Here is a 23,502-nt window from a genome sequence, read left to right as displayed (position 1 = left end):
ACCCTTCTTGATTGATGTCGGCTATTGGCAAATAGCAGCCACAAGTGGGAATCTGCTATATTATGAAATAGAGCATCCAGAAAAGAGTGAGAAGTGGGCTGCTATTGAAAAGAGAGCGTTTGAGAGAAAGGTGACTTTGCGCTCCACTTGCGACCACTACGCCACTCACGACTGCAAAATTTGACATGTTCACAGCAGCGTATGCTATCTGCGGACTATGTTTTTTCACAGAGCCCGAGGGTTAGTTCAGGGCCCCTTTAAATGCACAAATTTGCAAGCAGCTGACACACTCTAAAAAGCATGCATGTCTCTTACATGAATGTTTTGCTTTAATTTTGGGGTTTAACGCACTCAAGCAAATCACAGGCTACGAGATAAGCCATAGTTTGTGGCTATGGATTGCTTTGACACAACGGGTATTTTACTGTGCACCCAAAGCAACATGCACAAGCATTTTTGCACTCCCCTCTCGTTGCAAAGCAGCCACCAGAGCTGGGAATCGAACCTATGACCTTGTATTCAGCTGACATCCACTGCAGTCACCGGACCGATGGATGCGCGCCGTTGCTACTTTACATGGTTGACCGCGTCTCGAGAGTGTCCTCACCTAAACAGTATATCTTACACCATGGTCCTGGGCCAGTATAATGTAAGAATTCTATTCCTTTCTTATCGTCTGCAGTTCATGATGGCAATGTGGCCGGAGCACTACTCGGGCCACTGACAAAGCACGAAAGTCAATAGCATTAGAATAGGATCATTACTTTATCCCAGCCCAGTTTTTCCTCCGTGCACGTGTACTAGTTTCACTACACTTGAATGACTTTGTGATAACATGCCAACAACCTCGGCTCCAACACTGGTCATGCTGATGATTCCAACATGGATGTTCTTACCTGAGGGTCTGTACTAAGGGCGCACATGGAACTGGCGCGCTTCATTCTGAGTGGAACAAAAAGAAACAGAAGCAATAAATAAAAGCCTCAGGTCCACTTCTACAGCATCCATTCCAGCTGCTTGCAACTTTCATTATTCCTATCCTACTCAAGACACAAGTTCCCTTTAGGAAACATAGCCATACATTATATAAGCATCACGCTGATAATATCAGTGCCTAATGAAACGTGTGCACTGTTGTGACTAGTCATCATAGTCAGACACTAGCTGAACAAGTACCAAAGAACATCTGCAGATGTGTTACAAAGTAGGCTAGAATGAAGCACAGGGTGAACTAACATTTGTGGTGTTCAGTGACTACAAAGGGTGCCCATGTACTATTACATTATGGTACAGCACCAATCACAAGCATTCTGCCAAGAAACACTGCAGTGTTGAGATCTGTCAGAACAACACCATCTACTACAAACTACAAATATTACAATTTATTGTACTGCCTATTCTGAATTGATATAGACTAACAGTTCTTTTTGCACAGGAAGAACTGTGCCAATATTATGTATCTTTGATGTTAATGATGGCTCGTGTGTTGTAATTGCTGGTGACATGCTAAGGGAAACAGTTAAGCTTGTTTTTTATCGATAAATGCAAGACACCAACAGACAATGAATCCAAGAAAAACATAGGGGAAAATAACCGTTTTTTTTTATATACTTAAGCATAGACAAAGGTTAACTGTATGGTAAAGTTGATACTTTTGATAGATGAAACGGGAAATGAATGTAAAAAAAGAGACAACTATGTTGTTAGTGGGAGCCCAATTCACAACCCCTGCGCGATGCATGTGATGCTCTACCAATTGAGCTGCGGTTGTCAGCATTGGTATGTAAATACCCATGACAGTGGATGGCAGGACAGCCACTGCTACAGCTCAATTGGTAGAGGACTACTTGTGTCATGCCAAAGTCAAAAGTTCAGAATCCCTCAAGCAGTGAAATTGTCTTTTCCTCTACTTTCAGCTCCCTTGGTCTTCAATAGAATTATGCATTCATTATTTACAAAAAAGAAATGCTTAATTCCTTGGCCTTACCATTGGCTTCTTAACAGCAAGTTCAACTAGGGCACACAAAGCTACAACTGAAATAATTTTCTTCTCCTTAGCCACTGGTCAAAAGGAATGGGCAGCGACATATTCATTACTATACAGTGATTAACAGGGCTGAACAAGGAATGTCACTGGAGCCAATGTTTGTACAAGGGGACCTGTCTACGTCTGGGCAGACTGATGAAGACTAGTCTCCTTGTCAAAACCTTTGCTCCAGCGTTATCCATTTCTTCGACCACAGGTGATCCCTTCGAGCCTCCACCTTTCAGTGAACCTCTCTTGTTTTGGATTGTTACTACACAGGGGGTCTTTGTTGTCCCCTCAGCGAGAACACTTGCAGAACACAAAAACATTTATACCACTCGGTTAGTTGAAACGAAATGACACAATATGACCCCCTACCAGCTTTGTCGACATTGTCTATGTCTTTAGTGTTCCGATATATAGTCGAACCCGGATATATCGAATCTGAAGGTGATCACAAGAAAGTTTGATATATAGGTAATTCGGTATATCAAATAAAAATTTTATACAGAAATTTTCAAGGAGATTTTACAGCTGTTTCATAGATACAATAATTTGATATATGTGGGTTCGATATATCCGGGTTCGACTGTATTCCGTAAATGGTACTAGTATACAGAAAGGCTACAACTGTCCAAGTTTCATCAAGGGTCAGTACAAAGAAGCATGGCGCATTAAGTACCAACCACAAACTTATGTGCATTGACAAAAAAAAAAAAAGCATGATTTACAGCATGTACACAGCAATAGCCCCAGCTTTTAAGCACCCAAATACAGGGATAGTTTGGTCATTTGAAGGTGGGTGCAGGTAGGCAGTGCTTATGTAAGCAATGTGTCATCCCCAAAAAAAGGGAGGTCTTGGATAATATCTCCTACATTTGATGTACCATGTGGTATGTGCAGTACGAGCCACTGCTAAAGGGAACACCAAATTAGAATTTTGGTACTGATTACAGCTCAGTTTTGACATGAACATGCGAAAAATTTTTTTACCTATACAAGCCTTCCTAACAGATCATATCAAACGCTCTTTTCTTATGAAGTTGACGATGCATTTGAGCTATGTTGGCTCGAGTACTAATTAGGTGTTCTCTTTTAGAGTGGACAATACTATACCGTAGTGGCCACATCCACCTTTTGCTCAATCCATTATAGCACTACAGGCAGAGCTAAGCTGCTAGAAAATGTCCAAGACCTGACCCTGCTATTGCTTACGACCATTGCTCAGTACAACAGCATCACAGTGGGCCAGAGGAAAGTGAATGACAGTTGTTGCAGTAGAATAATTAAAATACCCGACTGGTAGTACAGATTACAAAGTCACCCTCCTCGTACACCATGCTGCAGCTACGTGCAATCATGAAACAGCTGCCACCAGATGTTAGCAAGTCAAGGAATATGTTAGTAGGCACACAAAAGAAAAAGCGTGAAGGCAACAAGCAAGTCCTAAAAAAAACGTAACCGGAATACCAATGTAGGCACACACAACAGATGTCGCACACATTGCCCTCGCTTCAGCCACTGCAGACTTTTCGAGACAGCAGAAGCTACGACCAAGACATGGCATAGCAGTACATACACAGAGCCCGGTGAAAGGCAGGATTCATTAACACAGGACATAATGTACTGACAGATTCAGTCATTCAGCAATGCTCGATACATGGTGTGGCATGCACATTGGAATGTTAAGAGTTGATATTGACTAAGGATGACTTCTCACTAATAGGTTTGCGCTGCAAGTCCTTGTAAATGAGCAGCAGTTTCTCTTTTCTTTACTTTGAGTAACTGCTCAAGGCAGTAATGAAACAAGTCCTTAAGCACCAGCATCGGCACTGTGGCCCTGACAGGTTAATCCTGCAACTATTATGAACACAGAACACTACATGCTGAATTTACAGTAACTGTTCCAGCAATGTTGGTTGTTACCATGCTACTACGATTTTTGACTTTTGACGAAGCCTTTACAAATGTGGTACAGCAAATAATGGGACTCGCACAAAGCACCACGATGGTAGTCACCCAGGAGATTCACACAGTACACATAAAGAGTGTTAGAAACCACTGCTGGAAATTTTAGGGTGCATTCGCGTGCATTTCAAATTACAAATGGTCCACATCTGGACACATTCACAATTTATATCGAGAACTGACCTGACATGAAATTTTGAAAGTATAACCTCCCCCCTCCCTAAAATTTTAAATCAACACAACCCAAGGTAGACAGGGTTGTGCTTGTAGCACTGTCATGGACAAAAAAGGCCTTATGCTTGGATCAACTGAACAAAAGACAGCAAAAGTCTAGTGCAAATCCTCACTGTCATCCCTTCCTTGCACCTTGGATGCATTTGATGTGTAGTGACAGGTCAATGCTGTTTAAACGGAACATGCGCTACCTAATGACGCCTTTGGATTCTCCCTGTGCTTCCTTTCCCTCGCGACTCGTGTCCCTGTGTGTGGCTCAGGCATTGCAGCAATATGAACCTCATCACCCTACAGTAAGAGTCGGCCATTTGTTTATGACAGTGACTGCAATGACATGATGATACGACGGCACATTACAGCCTCAGTTGCTCGTGCGCCATAAAATCCTACATAACTATGATATGATGACGATTTAGATAGCACACTAGCAATACCCATGTTTGTGATGGGTTAATGTGGCCTTCCATGGCCACGTAAGTGCAGGCCACAACTGTGGCCTGCACTTCTTCCTACTTGGCGGAAATAGTTTGGTTGGCCAATTGATTGGTTGATGGCATCTAACACCTCAGAGCAGCACTGGTATTCTGTCAACTCGGGATTACGTTGGGCCACTTGGTGGTGCATTCAGAGCTTGGTGCAGAAGTGCTTTGGCATTCTGCCCCTGTCAAAATGCAACCACTATGCGCAGGAGTCGAACCCTTGTCCTTGTGCTCAGCAGAGCACCACAGCCACTGAGACAAGAGGGCAGTTTGGCAAAGAGGCTGTTTGAATGGGAGCAATAATAATCCCTCTATATTTGTTTGCTTTTCAACTTCCCTCACCAGTATTCATGACATGAACCTTGTTTTTCCTACATAAGCGAAACTAGGCAGTTCCGTTGTCTAGTTCAAAACCACAACATTTTCGTTGTAGCTCTGCCACCGAGGTTTCTCGGTGCCTGTGTGATCCGTAACAGAAACCTCTTCCAGGAACGTGGAGGAATGGAGTGCAGGCAAACAACCCTAGCATGTATTCTCAAGTTGCCATTGAGTGCAGAAGTGTGGGAAAGCAAAGCTACCAGATATTCCATTAAAGGAGAAACTGACACAAGCTTTGTCTTGATTTTTTTGCTCGTCAGATAGCTGCCAACTCTGCAATCATAGTATGACACTTCAACTCCTCAAATGTGTTACAAATCATGAATTATAACATAACAGCTATCTGATAAAGCAAGAAAGGAGAGGTATATAAACTTTTTGCATCAGTACCGCTTTAAGAGTGATCACACTTGACAGCATTCATTGCAACGCAAGTTCCCTAGCAAGCTAAACAATGATTTAATAATGAAGCAGAAGTTCTTGCTTTGCTCCAAACATGATTCTAAAGTAATAAGTTTACTCACTTGCCCAGGTAAGACATACAAGACCATACAGATTTTTCAGACACCTTGCAGTCACCCGAGGCCATACCAAAACCATGCACATAGCAGTTATTGCCACGGTGTGCTTGCTTGCTGCTTACAGTGGGAGTCCACAGAAAACGATTAAATAATAATTGGATAATAAAATAATAAAAATAAAGAACTGCCCAAGAATGGAAGTTCAAGAGACAAAGTGGCTCTGTTAGCTGTCGACCTTGAAAAATAGACACCACGTGCACCCAGGATATCCAACATTCACCAAAGAGAACACACTTGCAAAATGGTAGGCACAAGCAAGAAAGTGATAAGACTGAAAAATGCTAACTTCCAGAGTCCAAGCCACCAAAAACACTTAAGCCCTTCACATACCTAGCTGTACACACCAAACCAAAATTGACTATAATGTCAGGTGCACTGCACAGGACAAGCCCATGTAAATGAATGTTTTTAAAAGCATAGGGAGTTCCTGCAAGCAATGCCTAGTGAATGGCAAATCGTGTGAGCTTTTTGCAAAGCTTGGTGGCAGCATAAAACAGCATGGCCCATGGAAATGTGTGACTGAATAAAAATGCTATATTATTGGCATTAGGCCACTGGCAAAGATTATAGGGTGTATACATGTATCAATGTATGATCAATACACGTTGAATCGGATGTAGAATTGTACTATGTGTCTTCTGCTTTCCGTGTTAGTCAACTTGTGCCCATGCAGGCCCATTACCAGTGTTGCTATTTTTGCACATTTTCAACAAGAATTGACATTCAGAGCACTGGGCAGAAATCACATTGCGTCAGCACCGTCAACGGCCCTCGCAATGCTTTGTTTTAATTAGACAGTCGGATTCCCCCGGTCCGTGCCAGTTCCGAGTTGGCTGTTTTCTGCCGGCCGAAGCAAGAACCTCAGGCGCGAAGCCCACGGAAAATGCACAGCTGTGGCTTTCCACAGGAAGGTCCCGACGCTGGTCCGGGCTCGGCCGCACCGCTTTTTACGGCGGCGAGCCTCGCCCAGTCCCGGTGCAGTGCCGTTCCTGCTTCTGGACCCCAGCCCGACCGGCTCAGCCCTCAGAGCCAATCCTTTTCCCAAGGTTACGGATCCGTTTTGCCGACTTCCCTTACCTACATTGGTCTATCGACTAGAGGCTGTTCACCTTGGAGACCTGCTGCGGATGTGGGTACGGTCCGGCACGAAAATCACACTCCCTCACTCGGATTTTCAAGGGCCGACAGGAGCGCACCGGACAGCGCAAGAGCCGCACTGCTCTACTGAAAACCCTTTTGACTTGGCTGGAGAAAATAGCTACGGCGGGGTAGCGGGCTTCATGATATGGAAAATACTAAAGAAATGGCACTATCTTGAAAGATGGCAAATTGCCCTCGAGAACCTGCACTACATACTGTGCTCAATGAAAAGAATAGTTACCTGAGTAGCAATAAAAATTAAGCCAACGTTGACCCAATATTGTGAATATGGGGCCCAATAGTACTACTCCCAATATGATCCATCGTAGAGTCAATATTGGCTTGGCATTCTGTGCTGCTGAAGTGGCAAGATAGCAGTTCAAATCTGGATGCACTGATGAGACCCATACAAGGAAAAGCAGGGGAACTCAACAGAACTCTGGTTTCAGAACTCAGAAAAGATGATACACACTAACATGGTGCATTCCTGGAAACTACAGCTTCACACGGCGGTCGATGCCACAGTCTACTTGGAGAAGACAGTAGCTTTTTCCAGCTTCCTCAGCCACTGTTTCGTAGTTGGCAGGTTAAAACATTTTCTTAAAAAGATTACTTCGCCGAGATCACTTGCACCCAAACAGATCCTGGAGCCACCACCTCTGGAGCCACCTGACACTTCATGGATGACAAATCCTTAACACCAGTCTGCGGCCATGTCAACATGTTGGATTTCACTCCCAGCTTCCAAAACTCAACCTAGACAGCATCGCAAAGCAGCAGCCTGTAATGAGATTGCAGCAGACCAGACTCCTCACTAGTTCCTGGTGCTCTGGAGCAGCTGGGGTAATGAACCCCGGAATTTTCTTGGGCATACAAAACACAATCCAAGAACTTGCAGAAGCCCCAGGCTGTACATGGCTGGGAAACAGGACAGCCTTTTGCCAAGAGGATGTGGAGCATTTAGTTGCCAAGCAGACTTGCCTCTCCAAGTCAAGGCTACACTGAAAGTGTCCAAGCCCAGCAAAGTGTTGTTTCTGAAACCCCTAACCTGGCCCCTCACTGGACCTTGTTGGAAATTTTGACTATACACTGGAAGTTGCGAAGGGCCATCCAGGTAGCATTCTGCTACAGAAATTTGTTTAAGTGCTTACTATACTCGCGGACAACTTTCTGTGGCAACGAAGGGAAAGCTACAGGCGCATGGATGCTGCACATGTGTTACCGCGCCAAGTAGTCCAACAGCATTTGACAGTGCTTTTGGTTGCTCGGAACAGACGCTGAATCGACGCAGCTTCCACGTGGAAGGGAAAAGCCGCACAATAATTAAACTTTTGCACTCAATGTTGTGTTGTGTCTTAACTGTTGCTAATAAGCTGTTTATGTTTTCTCCTCGCCAGCCTAAACCAACGTGGATTAAAACGCGGCACACTTTTCAGAAGCGCTCTCGCTTGTGCGCGCTTTGCCTCCGTAGCTTTCCCTTCGTTGCCACAGAAAGTTGACCCCGAGTATAATGGTGAAGGAAGAAGCAGATGAAATGTTGCATGCAGATGGTGCAAGAAGGTGAGCTGCTCTCCTTACAGCACAGCCTCTCTCCAACTGCCTCAACAGGCGATGTTCCTCTGTTGCCTTCTTCCTTATTGGAGCCCAGGGGCTACACAACATTTGTGCCGTGACCCCCCTCTTCCTTTTTTTTCTCTGTACCTTTCTTGCTCTGCAGCTTGAACCAGTGCAAATTTTGGACGCTCTGCATTTCATGGAAGTCCCCAAGTTATTTGTGTTGCTGCTAGCGATTTGTGCATGACAGGTGTGATGCGTGATGCGGTGGCGAGGCATCGTCTCTGCTGGAGGGCAGAGGTGCTTATGTTAAGCTGTTGCCATGGCGGCCAATCTAAGTGTCAACATGATCATCTGCTCTTTTTGCCAAGATTATGCCAGCATGTTTAAGATATGCACCTTTTCTATAATGTGCCTGCTTGAGAGTCAAGAAGCAGCATTCTTTATCCCAGGCTCTCAGCGGCGCAAAATCTTTCTCTTGTTCAAGTCAGGTGAGGTGGTTTGGCATGGACAGCTCTTGGGACTAAGTGTGTGTGGGAGATTCTATAAGAACTCGATAAAAACCTGGGGCTGTTTGCTTGTACATGACAAGTCGTCAAGCAATGATGGGATCACTTTATCCTATGGCCTATGCATGCTACAACTGGCTTTTGTTAAAGTCACTAGCTTATCTGCATTCCTTTCATGATTAAGCAGGAAACTTAATTGCTGTCCTCATATCCAATTAGGTGTTATACATTTGGGATGGTTACCATAGGTGCAGTGGGGACACAAGCTCAACACACCAACTTGTGACACAACTTGCATGTATGACCGAACCACATCTGATGTACATTGCCTACAAGTGTTCCATGCTTAAAAGAACGAGGACACACAGGACACAGCACTGCGCTTGCCACGTCGCAGCCTTCCTTGGGTACGGTGCTTGATTTTGATGTCAAAGAGACACATTCTTCAAAATGCAAAAAAAAAACTTGTTACAGGCTATTATGCCCTAGGTTTCCTTGGCCCAATAACCAAGTATGAATTACCTGTTACAAACTGAATGAATTAAAGATAGCTGTACCATGTGTGGATGAAAGACCAAAGGAGAAGCATAGGTGGGAAGCCACAAGAACTGGCCCTCTCCAATGCAACTCAAAGTCCACAGCACACCAGTTTGGCAACACAGAGTAGTCCAAATTGATGCAAAAATTACTCCTCCTTTTCTTAGTCCCACTGTTGCCATTGTGTAAACCAGACAACTTTCACTTGCAAAGGTTTTCCTCAGAGAACCTCATTAAAAGCAGCTAGAAGCAGACAAGCGAAGACCTCACAAGCCAGGGCTGCTGACTGGGCCTTCCCCCCGGCACTTACCGTGCGGCGAGATCATCGTCGTGGGCAAAGTCGCTGCCCCTGAGCCTCTGCACCAGCTTTGCACTGCCGCGGCGGATGGAAGCCCGCAGCTTGCCCAGCGAGCTGCTCCGCTTCAATCGGCCATTCTGAGACCCCCGCCAAGGCCGAATCACAACGTCCCAGGGGGAAGGTGGTGGTGGTGGTGGTGGGGGGTGCGCGGATGGTGGGAGAGAATAAAAACAAAAGAAGAAGGGGGACAGAGAGAGACCGAAATAGGAGATGGAAGGATGGAGAAATGAAGAGGCGTCAGCCAGTGGGACGGCACGGAGAAGGGGGACGCGACAGAATGCATGGTCAGGTCAGAGTGGAGAGTGACAGAAATTGGAGATAAAAAAAGGGGGGACAGAAGGGGAGGAGGAAAGGTGTTAAAAGGGTGATCTGACTTTGTATTCGCGAGGAAAGGCAAAGAAAGGACACGGAGCACAAACGGAAGCAAAAGAGCACGGAAGTGCACCCTTTTGCACCCATTTTACTCACGTTGCTTCCGCTTGCCTTTCCTTGCGAAGCGAAGGGGGTTAGGCAACCATGCTGTACTGCCCACCATGACGTGTATGTTCGTACAAAATGGCCACTCGCGGGTTCTCAAGTAAATGTGAAGATGAGAGAGCAGGACTGTTCATAGACTGTTGCGTCGCCCACAATGTCGAGTTGAATTCCCATATATATTGAAGGCACAGGAGAGGCTGAGAGTTCAAAAGCTCCCGAATCTCTCACTAATGTATTATCACGCACGTCTTTCATGTCTTGTGAGCAATGTGTGTCCAATAGACCATTGCCATTTTTTGAAAAATGAAAAGGCCGGACCAAAGCTATTTGATATGTCTGTGTACAAGTACAGAAATATTTTTCCAGGCTTGAAAAGAAGCCCGCAAGTTTACAAAACAAAAACAACTGGCTGGTAATTTACAAACATGTACCAGAAAGACATCTGTCTCACGACATGCATCAAACATGGCATACCAACCACTTCAAAGAGAGGCTGCCAGCCACAGCATGTTTTGTGACTTCAAAACAATGACTAACACCAGCTGTTTCCAACTTTAAGAGCAAATAGTGAAGCCTATAATTAGAGCTTATTATTATCATCTAAACTGTTAAAACTTGGCTGTGCATGTACATTTTCTGTGTTTAACTAAAGACACAACTTTGTTTTTTTCTGGCTATATATATTTTAAGAAACTGTCTTTCTATTTTCTACAGAATTATTTATACTACTACTTAATTATTTTTCTGAAAATTCAACAATATTGCTAGATGAAGCATTATGCTATGTCACCTGTTGACACTTTCACAAAGGCCTAAAGTTGCTATAGTCGTTAACAACTCAAAAGATAGCAGCACAAAAATGGTAGTACCATCCCGAGGAAGATGCTATCATCGTAGGGACCAGGCATGCAATGTGATGACTGTTAAAATCTAGTGACAAGCGTTGCCAGGTGAAATCACAATGATACAGCCGTGACCAAGGGCGCATAATTTCTATTTTGATCCAACTATTTCATAGTTGTGCTGAGTGCAAATGTGCTTTAGTGCTTGTTACGTAATTTAATACTAATTCTATGGCATATCAGCCCTGCTCACATGGTGTGAAACTAATATTAAAGTTGCAAAACTTCCACATATTAATTCTCCACCCCCTTTTTTTTCTATCCGAACTGTCCTGAAATATTTACATTTTTGGGGCGCATACATCTTACAGTGTGGTTTTATTGGTGCCACCTCGTTTTATTTTTTTGTTGTATTAACTAAAACACTGAAGTGAACCTATCACAAACATTGCTAACACTGCGCTATTCGAATGAGTAATCCTAGCCTATGTCGGCAAGCCAAATGGAAGGTACAAGCCCAGGAAAGCATGACCGAAGATCCATCAGCACACCATGCTTGGAATATAGCCGCAACTATCAAATGTAACTATTTGCATAAGGTATTACAGCGATAGGACGAAAAGTAACTCCTAGCTTGTGAAGACTACCAACACTTTAGCGTTATGCAGCAATAAAGGTTATCACATCCAGTTATGCCACACTGACTCAAGTGAGCAAAAGATACACAAACAAAGTAAAAGAATAAGAATATCACATGAAAGTTGATTGCCTGTGCAGAGGCTACATAATCTAAAATTACTTACTAATGAAGTGGCATTGCAAGCACAACAATGTGAATTGGCCCTGCATGTTCAAGTACAGTTCTGCACACTATGACAGGGAGCACATACTTAAAAGTGCAAAAGTTGTTGTTTGTTGAGTGCAAGAACGGATACCACAATGGGCACCATTATCCAGACACTGAGAGAGAACGCAACTTTTATATGAACATCAGCTAGGTGCTCCCTGTAAAGTGGGGCCACCATACTGCTAGAAAGACACAGGCACAATTCCAAGAGCAGCCGTTGCAATGGAGTTAGCTTGCGCACACGTTGTTGTATTCAGCTGCGGGCTGGTGGGGACTTTTGGTGCCACGCAGTAACCGCATAACAATAGAAGCCCTTCGTAAAGGTAGACTACACTGTTTGTTTACTAAGCACTGCTCCCAGAACAAGATTAATAAGCCAATTGGTTCATCAGCACGCATTTTGAAAGCAACACTGTCACGAGGGCCGAATTCAAAGTATTATTGCACAATATGAGTAAAGCCAACTGTACAAAAGCAAATACATACAAATTTACAGTACTAATGCTGAAAATAAAATTTACATGCGCTCAGGTTCATGAATTTAGGGAAAGAGGTGCCTTTGCGTCTCCTGCATCTCCTGAAACGGCTTTCTATTCTTATAGATTTTATGCTTTTTGATGCATGGCCCCCAAGATAATACAGAAATGTTTTTACGCTGTCGTTTTGGCAAAGTGACACTGTGTTCCTGTGTGGTCTTTTTGGCAAGGCAATGCTTTCTAATAAGCATTGTTAAACAGCCTATCCGGCCCTTCTATGGGACACAAAAAAATTTTTTTACAAAGACAGGTGATGCTGAAACTGAATGCGCGAAACTGTTTAACTCTACGACCTGCGGGATGTGTTGCACAGTCATAAAGGATGCCTTTAAGAATGACCTGCACACCATGCCCTGGCAGGAGTGTCCAGTCTGCTGCTGCTAGTGGGAGTGTATTAGCGTGTCTAAACACTAATTGAGGCCGTAATGAATTAATGCCTCTTGCTATTAATGCCTTGTGCATGTCTCAAATGCACGCCGATGGATAGTAGCAAGGCACACCCAGTACAGTGAAAAATAAAGAAAACATTAATAAATTAACTATCCTGAAACAACCGAATTAAGTTTGTTTACTTGGCGAAACAAAAAATGTGGTTAGTCAGCACCTGGTGCTGTGTCATCACTGTTTTGCATTGTCCATGCTTTTATGCGCTGCTGCCCCTTCCCTTCTACTCTAGAGACCACTGTGCCAGAGTTACACACAACATAAAATGCCTAACTCCACTTCATGCTTTTAAACTTAGCTACAATACTTTAACAGAACTAAGATGCAGTTGAGGGCGTGAAAGACTAACACGGCATAAGGCCAGTTACTGACATGGCATTAGGCATAATGTTACTTTGGTTGATACAGGTAACAAGGTAATTTAGAGATCTCTGGGGGAGGCTTACATCATGGTATGAAACTCAAAACAATTACGATGATTGAAAATCATTATCATGAGCGCTTGTGTGGGGATGCATCGACCAGCCTAGAGTCACACTTCACTGCAATGAGTGCATTACACATGCTTTCATTGTGACAAAGTGCGACTACTATAGGCACCTGAAATGGTGTAGGTGCAAAATTTATATTTAAGGATGGGAATTGAGCCCATGACCTCTCGCTCAGCCGCAGAACACGATAGCTGCAGAGCCATTATGTCAAGCCACTAGCACGACCGTTGCGAATGCAACATTTTATTAAATCATCCAGTATGAATTTGAGCCTTGGCTTTTTCAAACACAGAGGTAACGCTCAAGCACCATTTTGCAAAGCTTGTGAACTAGAACCTTTAGAGGAGGCAACTTTCAACATGCATCTCCCCTTAAATACAATGATTCTGTGGGGTCAAAGTTCTGCTGAATGTTCGTGAAAAGAAAAGCATCCCTAAAGAGTGAAACTGAGGGTAACACCTTACATGGCACCAAAATGAGGTCACACACAGGCACATTAGAAAAGCCTGGAATATACAGTTGCAAACAGTCTTCAAACAGTCAGCTGTTAGGGAAGCCAAACACAGTGTCCTGAATCAAGGTTTCTTTGTAAGCAAATGAAATGGAGCATTGGCAGTACCTTGTGACAAGCGACCAGGAAGTGAAAACTACATATGTCAAGCTTTGTCATCTAAAAGGGCCACGTTAACACTGTACTCGTCAATAATGCAAATTCAAGAGAAAATTATTTACTTAACATCCTAATCATAAACTTGACCATTAGGTCAAGTCTTAAGTCCAATAACAGTATTTCAAGGCATGTTTGGGGCAAAATAAAATTACTGGACTAAAACAACTTGCAGCTCATTCTTGAAAAACAGGAAAACACTTCACATTAAAAAAGAACACACCAACCTCTCTACAGCCCCTTACAAAGCTAGTCCTCGTAACATGTGCCAATTTGTCCACCATGATGCTGTCAGATGGCCTGTTACATTAAAAGCTCCAATATGTGCTACACACAATTTCATTTGCTTGACAATAGATTCACAAGAACAGGAGCAAAACATCGACAGTAACCCAAGATGCAATGCACACTTGCTGCAATGTCAGGGATCGCCCCTGGACCAAGTAAACAGGCAAAAATGTGGTAAATGTAGCGAGAGCATGCGCAGTTAACTGCCCAATGCACATATAAAAGCTCGGCAAACCAGCACATTCCAGAAGTTGAGTTGCAAACAATAGATGCAAAGCCAACGCAGCTAACGTTAGCGCAGCAGCGCTAAATAATGAGATGCAAGCAGTAATGTGCCAACAACTTATGGAAGCCGCCTGCTGTATGAGCTGCAAGGAATTTACAGCTTAAATGGTGACGATCAAAGCTTGAACCTAATGCACGCTAGTTGTTCTGAACACAGGGGCCACACCTTGGCTGCTACAGCATTACTAGGACACGATTTGAATCAATTTTGTATTAGTGTTCTGTAAAGAAAAGTGCCAGGTAAACATGACTCTTCAACTAGATCGTTTGCTCATTCGATACCCTAATTTTGCACATAGGTAGCATTACAGGATGCATCTAGTTTGATGATGATGATCACAACACTGGTCTGTTTTGTGCAAAGTAAATCAGATGTATGTGATCATCTGTGGCGATGCCAGACAAAAGAATGTCCACTTCCCTACAACAAAACAGTGGCACAAAACACAACCCACGCTGTGCTTCATCATAATAGTCGCAGGTAGCACTACCACTCCTCTCACTGAGACAACTGCTTTTTCCGCATCATACTGCCTCAGACTTACTTTTGATTGGTTTTGGAAAAAACAGGCAAGTAGTGTACTTAAAAGTGACATTAAACTGCACGCACCATGAAATGCACCTTCTCTACGAATTAGAGCATGACTGAGCTACCAGATTTGGTAGAAGAGCCATGTAAACAAGTGCCTCATAATACTCGACATTTTCACAGCTGTCTGTTGAATGGAGCTATTATTCTGTATGTTGAATGGAGCTACTGAATGGAGCTATTAGAGTTTCAGTTTGTCCGTAAACTTCTTAATGTTTGCGGAGAATTACTTGGTTGCCGGAGCCATGGAGAGCAGTTGCAAAGCTGGTAGCGGCATCCTGTCGTGATTTGTCCAACTACAATGTCTTTGCTCTTTTTTTTTTTATGTGGCCTCAGTGTCATCGTTGAAAAAATATCATAATAAGTATTGCACTTTAGCAATTACGTTGTTACTAATACTTTACACCAGCAGTGATGTAGAACATTATAAGTCAATGCAGTATTATTTTTGGCACTCTCCGGTTAGAGACTACGTCACCAGATGTAGCTACCAGTGTTGTTGCTGCCATGCACATCTACAGGAACCTGGTAATCCACAAACATTAGGAAGGTTATGGACAAACTATAAAACTCCATTACTTAGGCATCATTTAGCAGTGGATGTGATGGCCTGTCTCAATGGTGTGCCCAATCCTTCCCCTCCACCTTGTTCACCTGACATATGTTGACTGGCAACATTTGCAAGAAGTTAAAGATTTAAGAGACTAACGAAACTGATTACATACGCTCACAAGGTACCAAGTAAAGAGATTCACCAAAAGCAGGGGCTTCTTACGCCACGGTGTAAATACTGGTGGTTGCACCAACTTGAATTCCAGTGCTCACCATCTCCTTAATGTGTTAAAGCGTGTTAGTTAAGCTTGTGATACTTTCACTGCATTCTGAAATCGATAAAAGCTCAACCAGGCAACCTATGGTTACTTCTGCTGCGTCATTGTACCAAAGCATGAGAAGGGCATTGCCATGTCCACCAATATAATGCTAATGTCATTTGGCAATGTTCTTCTGGTGCATAATTCAGAATGGGAGGTTTCACCTGCCAATAGGACTGCTTTTCCCTTCAAACAAGTGTAGGTGGAGTTCGGCATGAGTGACTTCACTGGACTAGCTGTGTAGAACTGTGTAATTGCTCATTGCATCAGTGTCCCTTTAGAGGGGCAAGAAACTCTAGGATAAGGCGCTGTGAACGTACAAACAATGCCTTCAAACCTGCTTGTATTTAGCCTTGAAGTTTTGTTACCTCAACACCTCTGCAAAATAAGCGATAAAATGTAGCAGAAAGTACACCCATGGTGTTCTGCACTTCACAAAAAAGGCACAAAGTACCCCCATAATTAGTCATGGTGAAATAAACTCCGAAACTATCATCAAATGGCAAACAAGCTGTAAAGGCACAGAAGCAAATGAGATGCTGAGAAAGTGAGTAAATGAAAGCAGGCAACACAGCCTCAAGACTGCGGGTGTCATAAAATGTGGAGAAAGTAAATCTTAAAAAGAAACAAGCGTGCCAGCGGTTGGTGGGTATGCAAGTTCAGATGACAAAGTGATCAAACAAGAGTGGGCCACATTCTTAACAGAATACTCTAGAGGATATTTTCATTTTTGCGCAATTGGGTTTGACTCCCCGCAACATTTCACTGGAGCAATAGCCATCACATATGCTGGCTAAACCAATCAATGCACGTCGAAAGCAATATCGACTAAAGCGATCAATCAAGAATACAGCCCCTATAAAGGCATTAGGGTAAAACACCCCAAAGCCTGTGAGTCGTGCAGGCACGGTTTCCATAGTTGGCAAGGGTTGAAGTGTTTGGCCACAACTATGCAAGATACTGTGCACGGTGACGGCAAAAATACTAGTGCGACATTTATGGACTGTGTGAACTACAAACAGTTAGGGCACACATGCTACAGACAACACTCACTGAAGTGCAGAAGTGTTTAACTTGCAGAACGTTTATACTGGTGTGTGAACGTGTGTGTGGGCCTCAATTATTATTCTAGTACACACCAAAGTAAAATGAAGGTAATTAATTGTGCTTGAACTGAGAAAGAGTTATAGCTAGCACACCCAGTGCAATAGCGACATGCTTCTCTGAGCAGTGTGTGAGAACAGAATTGCCAGCAAAGTGTAGGCATATTTCCTCCCACTTGCAGAAGTCAGCAGCTTATCTCAGCTTAGACAAACCTTAGTGATCACACTAAAGTTGTCTCTGACTTGACATACATTTGTTCATGCCTTAAGTAATTGTCATGTTACTCCCAAATGCACTGAATGTTGTATAAATAAACAAGACAGATATAAACAGCTTCTCCAGCTAAGCCACTGGCTCATTCCCAGCTAAACTAAACCCAGACGTGGCCTTTCGTGGTACATTTTGTTCACAATTACGTATGGGTGTCTTGCATCCCTGTCTCATTCAGAATTAATTGGAAGTATGCACTGTCCGTGGTGATGTTGGCCAGAATATAAAATAGACTTTCTCAGCAACAAAACTAACGGTTACTGCCAGCTGTCAGCTTTTCGGCAAGGCATGGCAAACCGTGTTCCAACCCAGCAACAGATGGTGGGCACCACTATTTCTTTTACTGACACACCTACTTTATTGGTTCTCAACCGTCCCCCAGTTTGTAGCTATGGTTCTTTCTGGATAAACCAGGCAACTACTGCACACGAACAAGGCATTAAAAAATCAAACAACAAAGCTTGAGTGCAAGCGTGCCAGTAGTTTACTGGAATAATTGTTTATACCTGCCCCCCTTACTTATATACAACATTCAAGAGACTCGATTCCAAGTTAAGCCTAAACTTGATTACCGTCGAGTTGCTTCATACATTAACTTAATCCTGACAAAAAAATAGTGTTGTGTACTAAAACAGAGCATTAGACAAAGCTTTGCACTTAGCGTGTGTCGCATTACGGCTGTCCTTGTTCTAAAGCAATGCAGAAATTTTGGAATGTCTTGCGAGTGAACAAGCTTGGCCAGTGAACATCGCTCCTTGCGTCAACTGTGGAAACCCCAACCTGCCGGCATGTGCACAACGAGTGCAGGAAAGTGGTGTAAAAAACAATCTTGTGACAGAAAGAAGAAGGGGAGGGCCCGCTGAAAGGCTCATATTCCTCCTGGGGCCCTGGCATTCCGGCATGACCTGCTGTGCAGGAATACGGCATGTGGTACTCACAAATTTCTCAGCAACCATCAGTTCGTCGTACGATCCTAGCATAACACTGCGCATCTGAAACCCACGTGCAGAGGATTACCACATCTGGGTACAGGCACAACTCCACTGCATCCGTGACGCCAGCAATAGACGAAGCCAATTTTACAAAGTCCGTGGGAACTTTAGAACGTTTAGTAAATTTGTGATATCTGTAACATATTTTTAAATGTTCCGCGTGGGCCAAACATTTATTTTCTCAAGGAAAACCCTTTTTCTTAGAATTCCGAATTACTGGAATTAAGCAAGAAATACATGTGCATCAGAACCATCTGACACGTCACGTAATCAAATGACGCGCAAGAAAGATGGCCGCTTGGCATGCTTGAAGTATGTTGGAAGCCTTTCAGAAACACATTGGAAGCTTGTTAGATGTCTTGCTGGTACGACCAGTCGTACAAACAAGCAGACTGTTGACACTTGTTGGAAGCCTCTTACAAATGCATTTGGAAGCTCGTTGGTCGTCTTGTGGGTACGACCTTGAAAGCCTGTTGGTACAACCAGACACACCAAAAAATTTTCAAGGTCATACCAACAAGACATCCAACAAGTTTCTAATGTGTTTCAACTGTCCCTTCTCTGTCAAAATAGATGCAAATCGACTCTTGAAAAACGTACTTATCCCAACTGACCCAATGCAGTGCCGCTGTATGGTCTCCCTTTAAAGAAACATCACAATCACTACGCAGCGCGGATGATGCCGAAGAAAAGCCGTGAAAAATAAGACGCAATGAAAAAGAGGGGGGTGCTACTTTTATTCGATCATCAATAACAAATGCATAAAGCACCCAATTAAAATTATTCAGACTGGCTCCACCAAATAGGCCCCGTATAAAGAAAGGCTTGCAATAAAACAACAAGAGCAATACCCTCAATAAAAAAGAAAAAAAACAGCGCCAAGCGCTTAAGCGAGGCTTAACGACGGCAAAAAGCTCCTGAAGTGGAATAAACTAATCTTGCATGCCTGGCATTGTGACAACAGTCTCAACTGCACCATGGGCATCCACAATACACAATCACGACAGGCACCATACTCTTTTAACCCCTTAGGGGCCCACTTTTTTCCGAAGGAAACTACCATAATGGCTCATTTTTCAAATGCCTTATATGGCATGATAAGAACACAGAAATGTGTCTGCAATATGGTGATAAATCTAATTCAACAAAAGTGAAGTTGATAGAATGTATGCCGCCATCTACATTGTGAGGAGAGCTAGCGATCAGCCAAAAAGTGATGGCCACACATGACTAACCGAAGACATCGCGACCCCCTTAAGGGGTTAAAAGAGGGCAGGTAGTACTGCATCCATCAAGGCTCTCGAGTAAAAGCCTCGGTCACCGCGCCCGATTATTTGTCAAGCTTCTAGACAAATCGAAATGAATGTATACCGATACACCATTTGTAGCACAATGTAAATAATAGAAAAGCAAGAACCTTGAAAACAATGCTAGCCACAATGTGCAACCTTAGTTAAGGTTTAGGAAAGGTAAAGGAAAGCATAAGCAGTCGAAAACAGCAGCCACTGAAGGAAAATATCTTGCGACATTTCAATGTGTAAAGAGTAGCATATTTACGAAGCCCTACAAGTGTTTCCATCGCCACATCACGTAACAGTCCATTGCGAAAAATAAAACTGCATGAGGACTCCTCGGAAGCACCAGTATCACGTGTGGCTATCACGTGCATTTAAGCCAAGTGCAACAAAATGAAATAGCCAAGAGCAGTTTGCAAGCATACTGAAGCTGCTGTGTACAGATGTCGATGCTGGTTAACAAAGCCTCATGTAAAGCTGCATTTAGACAGCAAAACCAAGACTTACTCGTATCACAGTTCATTGTTGTTTATAAAATAGCCTCTTTTTTTTTTTCCTTCGTCTTGACCATTGGTGGCAAGAAGGACGCATTGCTTTTTAGGTGTCCAAAGATGACCCCATCACACAGATCTTTTTGTGCAAAGTGCATTGCTGAATAAATGCCGGCCCTTGTGTCTATAGGTACTGCCAAATGTGCAGCACTTCTACCACCATGGGAATGATTAGCAATGCCTGGCTCTCAAAGGGACATTGAGCAACTGATGAGGCCATTTAGACTTTCAAGTAGAAACCATAGAAACCCTAAGAAAAATGGAAATGAAAGTGGAGGAAAAGGCAACCTGCCTCAGGTGGAAGCCAAAACCATATCTCTTGCATTATGCCTTCAATGCTCTACCATTGAGCTAATGTGGGGACCTATGAACTTTCCTGGGTATTTGCACGTGTGTACAAGATTAGCTCTGCGAGGTGTGACCCAGTGCCTCTCATGACCAGGGCAACGGATGTGGAACATCTCTTCAACCACAAGCATCACTCAGTATGCGAATTTAGGAATCCGCAACTGGCCTAACTTGTATGTTATCTTCACGGCATCAAGGCGTAACAGAGTATCTAAAAGATTAAAATAAAGAAATTCCTGGTGACTTTTGTTGTTAACTTGTTCTCTTAAGGTACTAAAGAATGGCGAAAGCACAAGCACCAAGTGATATCGGATAATGAAACTTCCTTGATAACATAAATAAGAAACAACTATACAGGACTGTCGGGACGTGATTAGACACCCAAACAGAACCAGAGAAGAATGTGTTTCAATCAAGCGAGTGCATAATTTTTTCGTCTTTCCCATGGTGGGTGAATGATTGGGGCACGAGACTGCCCCTTCAGTAGGTTTTTAATGAGGAGCATTCTTCGCCAACTTCAGGTAGTTTGAGTCTTTTTATTTATCTGTCTATCTATCTATCCTCCAATGCCATGGTGCCTACTAATATTTTTTTTTCCCTCTTCATCATGCTAAGAATGTGAAATAAGGGCAATGCATTCTTTCTTGACCTGTGTGAATGAAGAGCATCTTTTCAAAAATCCCTGTTGGACCTTTTGCCTCCCTTTTCAAGTATCAACAGTTCAAACTGCTAAGGCACCTAAATTTTGTGAAACACTCGTATGAAATTCCCATGGCGAACTCTGTACTTTGCAACCTTCGTTCTTCCTAAAGCTACAGTAATAATTTTTATATTGAAGTTTCTTGGACCTTCCTATGTCCTAAAAACTCGGAGTACAACAAAAATTATTTCTTGACACAGTAACAGATGTGGCCTTTTTAAAATGAGCTTTTGTGATCAATCTGTTTATCCTCAAACCAAATGCCTTTCGGGATTTTGAATGAAACCGAAACTTTATATTCAGTAGAAAGCTGCTGCTGAATTTGGTTTACATGTCCACTTGGCATGATTTGCGAGAGCTACAAAAAATTGAAAGACAGTCCAGCACACTCGCACAAAAAAGCACGAGTTCCATGCAAAGCGCCTGACACCAGGGAGCTGACCGTTCCTACTGCTGCAAGCACATTGTAATGAGCTAAGCTGCGGAACTTGTGTACAAAAAATGGCATTGACAAGGAAATGCAGGAGGAAGTCTCAATGCAGTATTTCTTTAAAAAGCACAGCGCCATTTTTTTCCACATATACTTTTCAAGAAAACTGAGTCTGGAGGGCTGGCTGTGGGCACAATGTCAAAGAGTGTAGTATTTATGAACAAGAATGTGAAGCAAAAAGCTTAAAAATAGGTCTCACAAATAAACTTCACTTGCACCTCTCTCCACATTAAAAACCCACCTTCCAGTCATGCTTTCACTTGAAACGCAAAGCTAGAACTACAGCGACGGTTGAAAAATATACAGTGGAAAAAGCGATACCTAGACGGAGGATCTTGAAGTTGGAACATGCAAATGCATACAGTGCAGTCCACTGCTAAGGGAAATACCTAACCAGTAATAAAGCCAACATATCAAACATTTCTTTGCCTTCATTGAAACGAAGTGGCTGACACAATCCATTGGACATATATTTATACATAAATCGGTCTGTGGGCCTCTGGGCCCATTTCGGCAACAATCAATGGCCGAATACTGACTGCATGTTCCCTGTAACAGTGGGCGGTGCTGTACATGCAGCACTTAGCAATAGCACACACAGGCACTACAGTTCGCAAGGACACGGAGTAATACACGGAGTGTACGAAAGACACGGAGTGTACCTCCACGCCACGTGCAGAAGACAAGTGAAGCCTTCTTCTTTTTCTCTCTCTACAAGGACACATAATCTCATGCAGGGAGTAGGACACCATGTGCCTTCCTAGAGTTGGTCTGCAATCACACGATGCCACCAAGACTCTCCGACAACCGCAGAAGAAAAAAAAAGGAGCGGCGCAAAGGAGCACCAATCACTTCACGGAATGAACGGATCGCGCATCGCCTAGGAGTGCGGGTCGAAAGAGCCATTTAACCAAAAGAACAGGGTCCAGGAGAAGAGGCAAAAAGGCAGTCCACACACCTTGAGGCCAACACTTCACATCGAGTCTGTCTCTAAGAAAACGGGCTGTTTCCCCTCGGAGGAGGAGGAAAGAAAAACACGAGCGGGCCTGGCACGACACCGCCGCAAATTACGACGAAGATGACGACGGTGAGAGGGAATGAAATCCGAGAGCGCTGAAAAGCTTTGTTTTGATCCCTTGAGGTGGCTGATCACTGCGCTGACCACTAGAGGTCGTCGTGGAGGGCGAGAGTGGAGTTGAAGCGTTGGCGGTGGCTGCTGCGTCAACTGCAGCGCACCATTAATTTTGACCAAGGTTGGAGGCAATTTCACAGCAATTGGTAATGCCACACAATAGTTGACCAAGAGTGCCACCACAATCATAAGGTACAGTTTTTTAGGGGGGATAGATAAACAGAAATTTGGGGTCAGGAGAGTTTTATCCCATCAATTCATCAAAGGAATAGTAATGTTCAGTTCATAGCACGTTTATAAAATGATAATGTATTTTAAAATTATGTTCCCAAAGATGAGACAATACACAAGACAGAACAGCAGGAGATTCCAAGATCACAGGATATCGGTTTTGGCCAGATCACCAAAGAGAAGTGCGAGAACAGTTATGTCATTGTTCAATGTAGTACAAAAATTAAAGCAGCAGAATTTGACGATTTTGTCAACAAGGACATATGTATCACATTTATTTTATTGAA

General features: G+C 43.3%; 1 protein-coding gene and 1 long non-coding RNA gene across 5 annotated transcripts in view; both read right to left on the bottom strand.

The window, feature by feature from the left end:
- LOC119458616 (kinesin light chain) overlaps positions 1-23,502 on the bottom strand; it is a 441,510-nt gene that overhangs the window by 306,856 nt on the left and 111,152 nt on the right. The window lies entirely within an intron of this gene.
- Positions 1-23,502, bottom strand: part of LOC125947031 (uncharacterized) — a 38,704-nt gene that overhangs the window by 4,040 nt on the left and 11,162 nt on the right. The window contains exon 2 of the long non-coding RNA XR_007468083.1: positions 897-942. This is a non-coding gene — a long non-coding RNA (uncharacterized LOC125947031). The remainder of the gene's footprint in view (positions 1-896; positions 943-23,502) is intronic.

This window comes from Dermacentor silvarum, chromosome 7 (genome assembly GCF_013339745.2).
Source record: "Dermacentor silvarum isolate Dsil-2018 chromosome 7, BIME_Dsil_1.4, whole genome shotgun sequence".
Taxonomy (NCBI): domain Eukaryota; kingdom Metazoa; phylum Arthropoda; class Arachnida; order Ixodida; family Ixodidae; genus Dermacentor; species Dermacentor silvarum.
The sequence above is the reverse complement of the archived record's forward strand: the minus strand, read 5'-3'. Positions and strand labels throughout refer to the sequence as shown.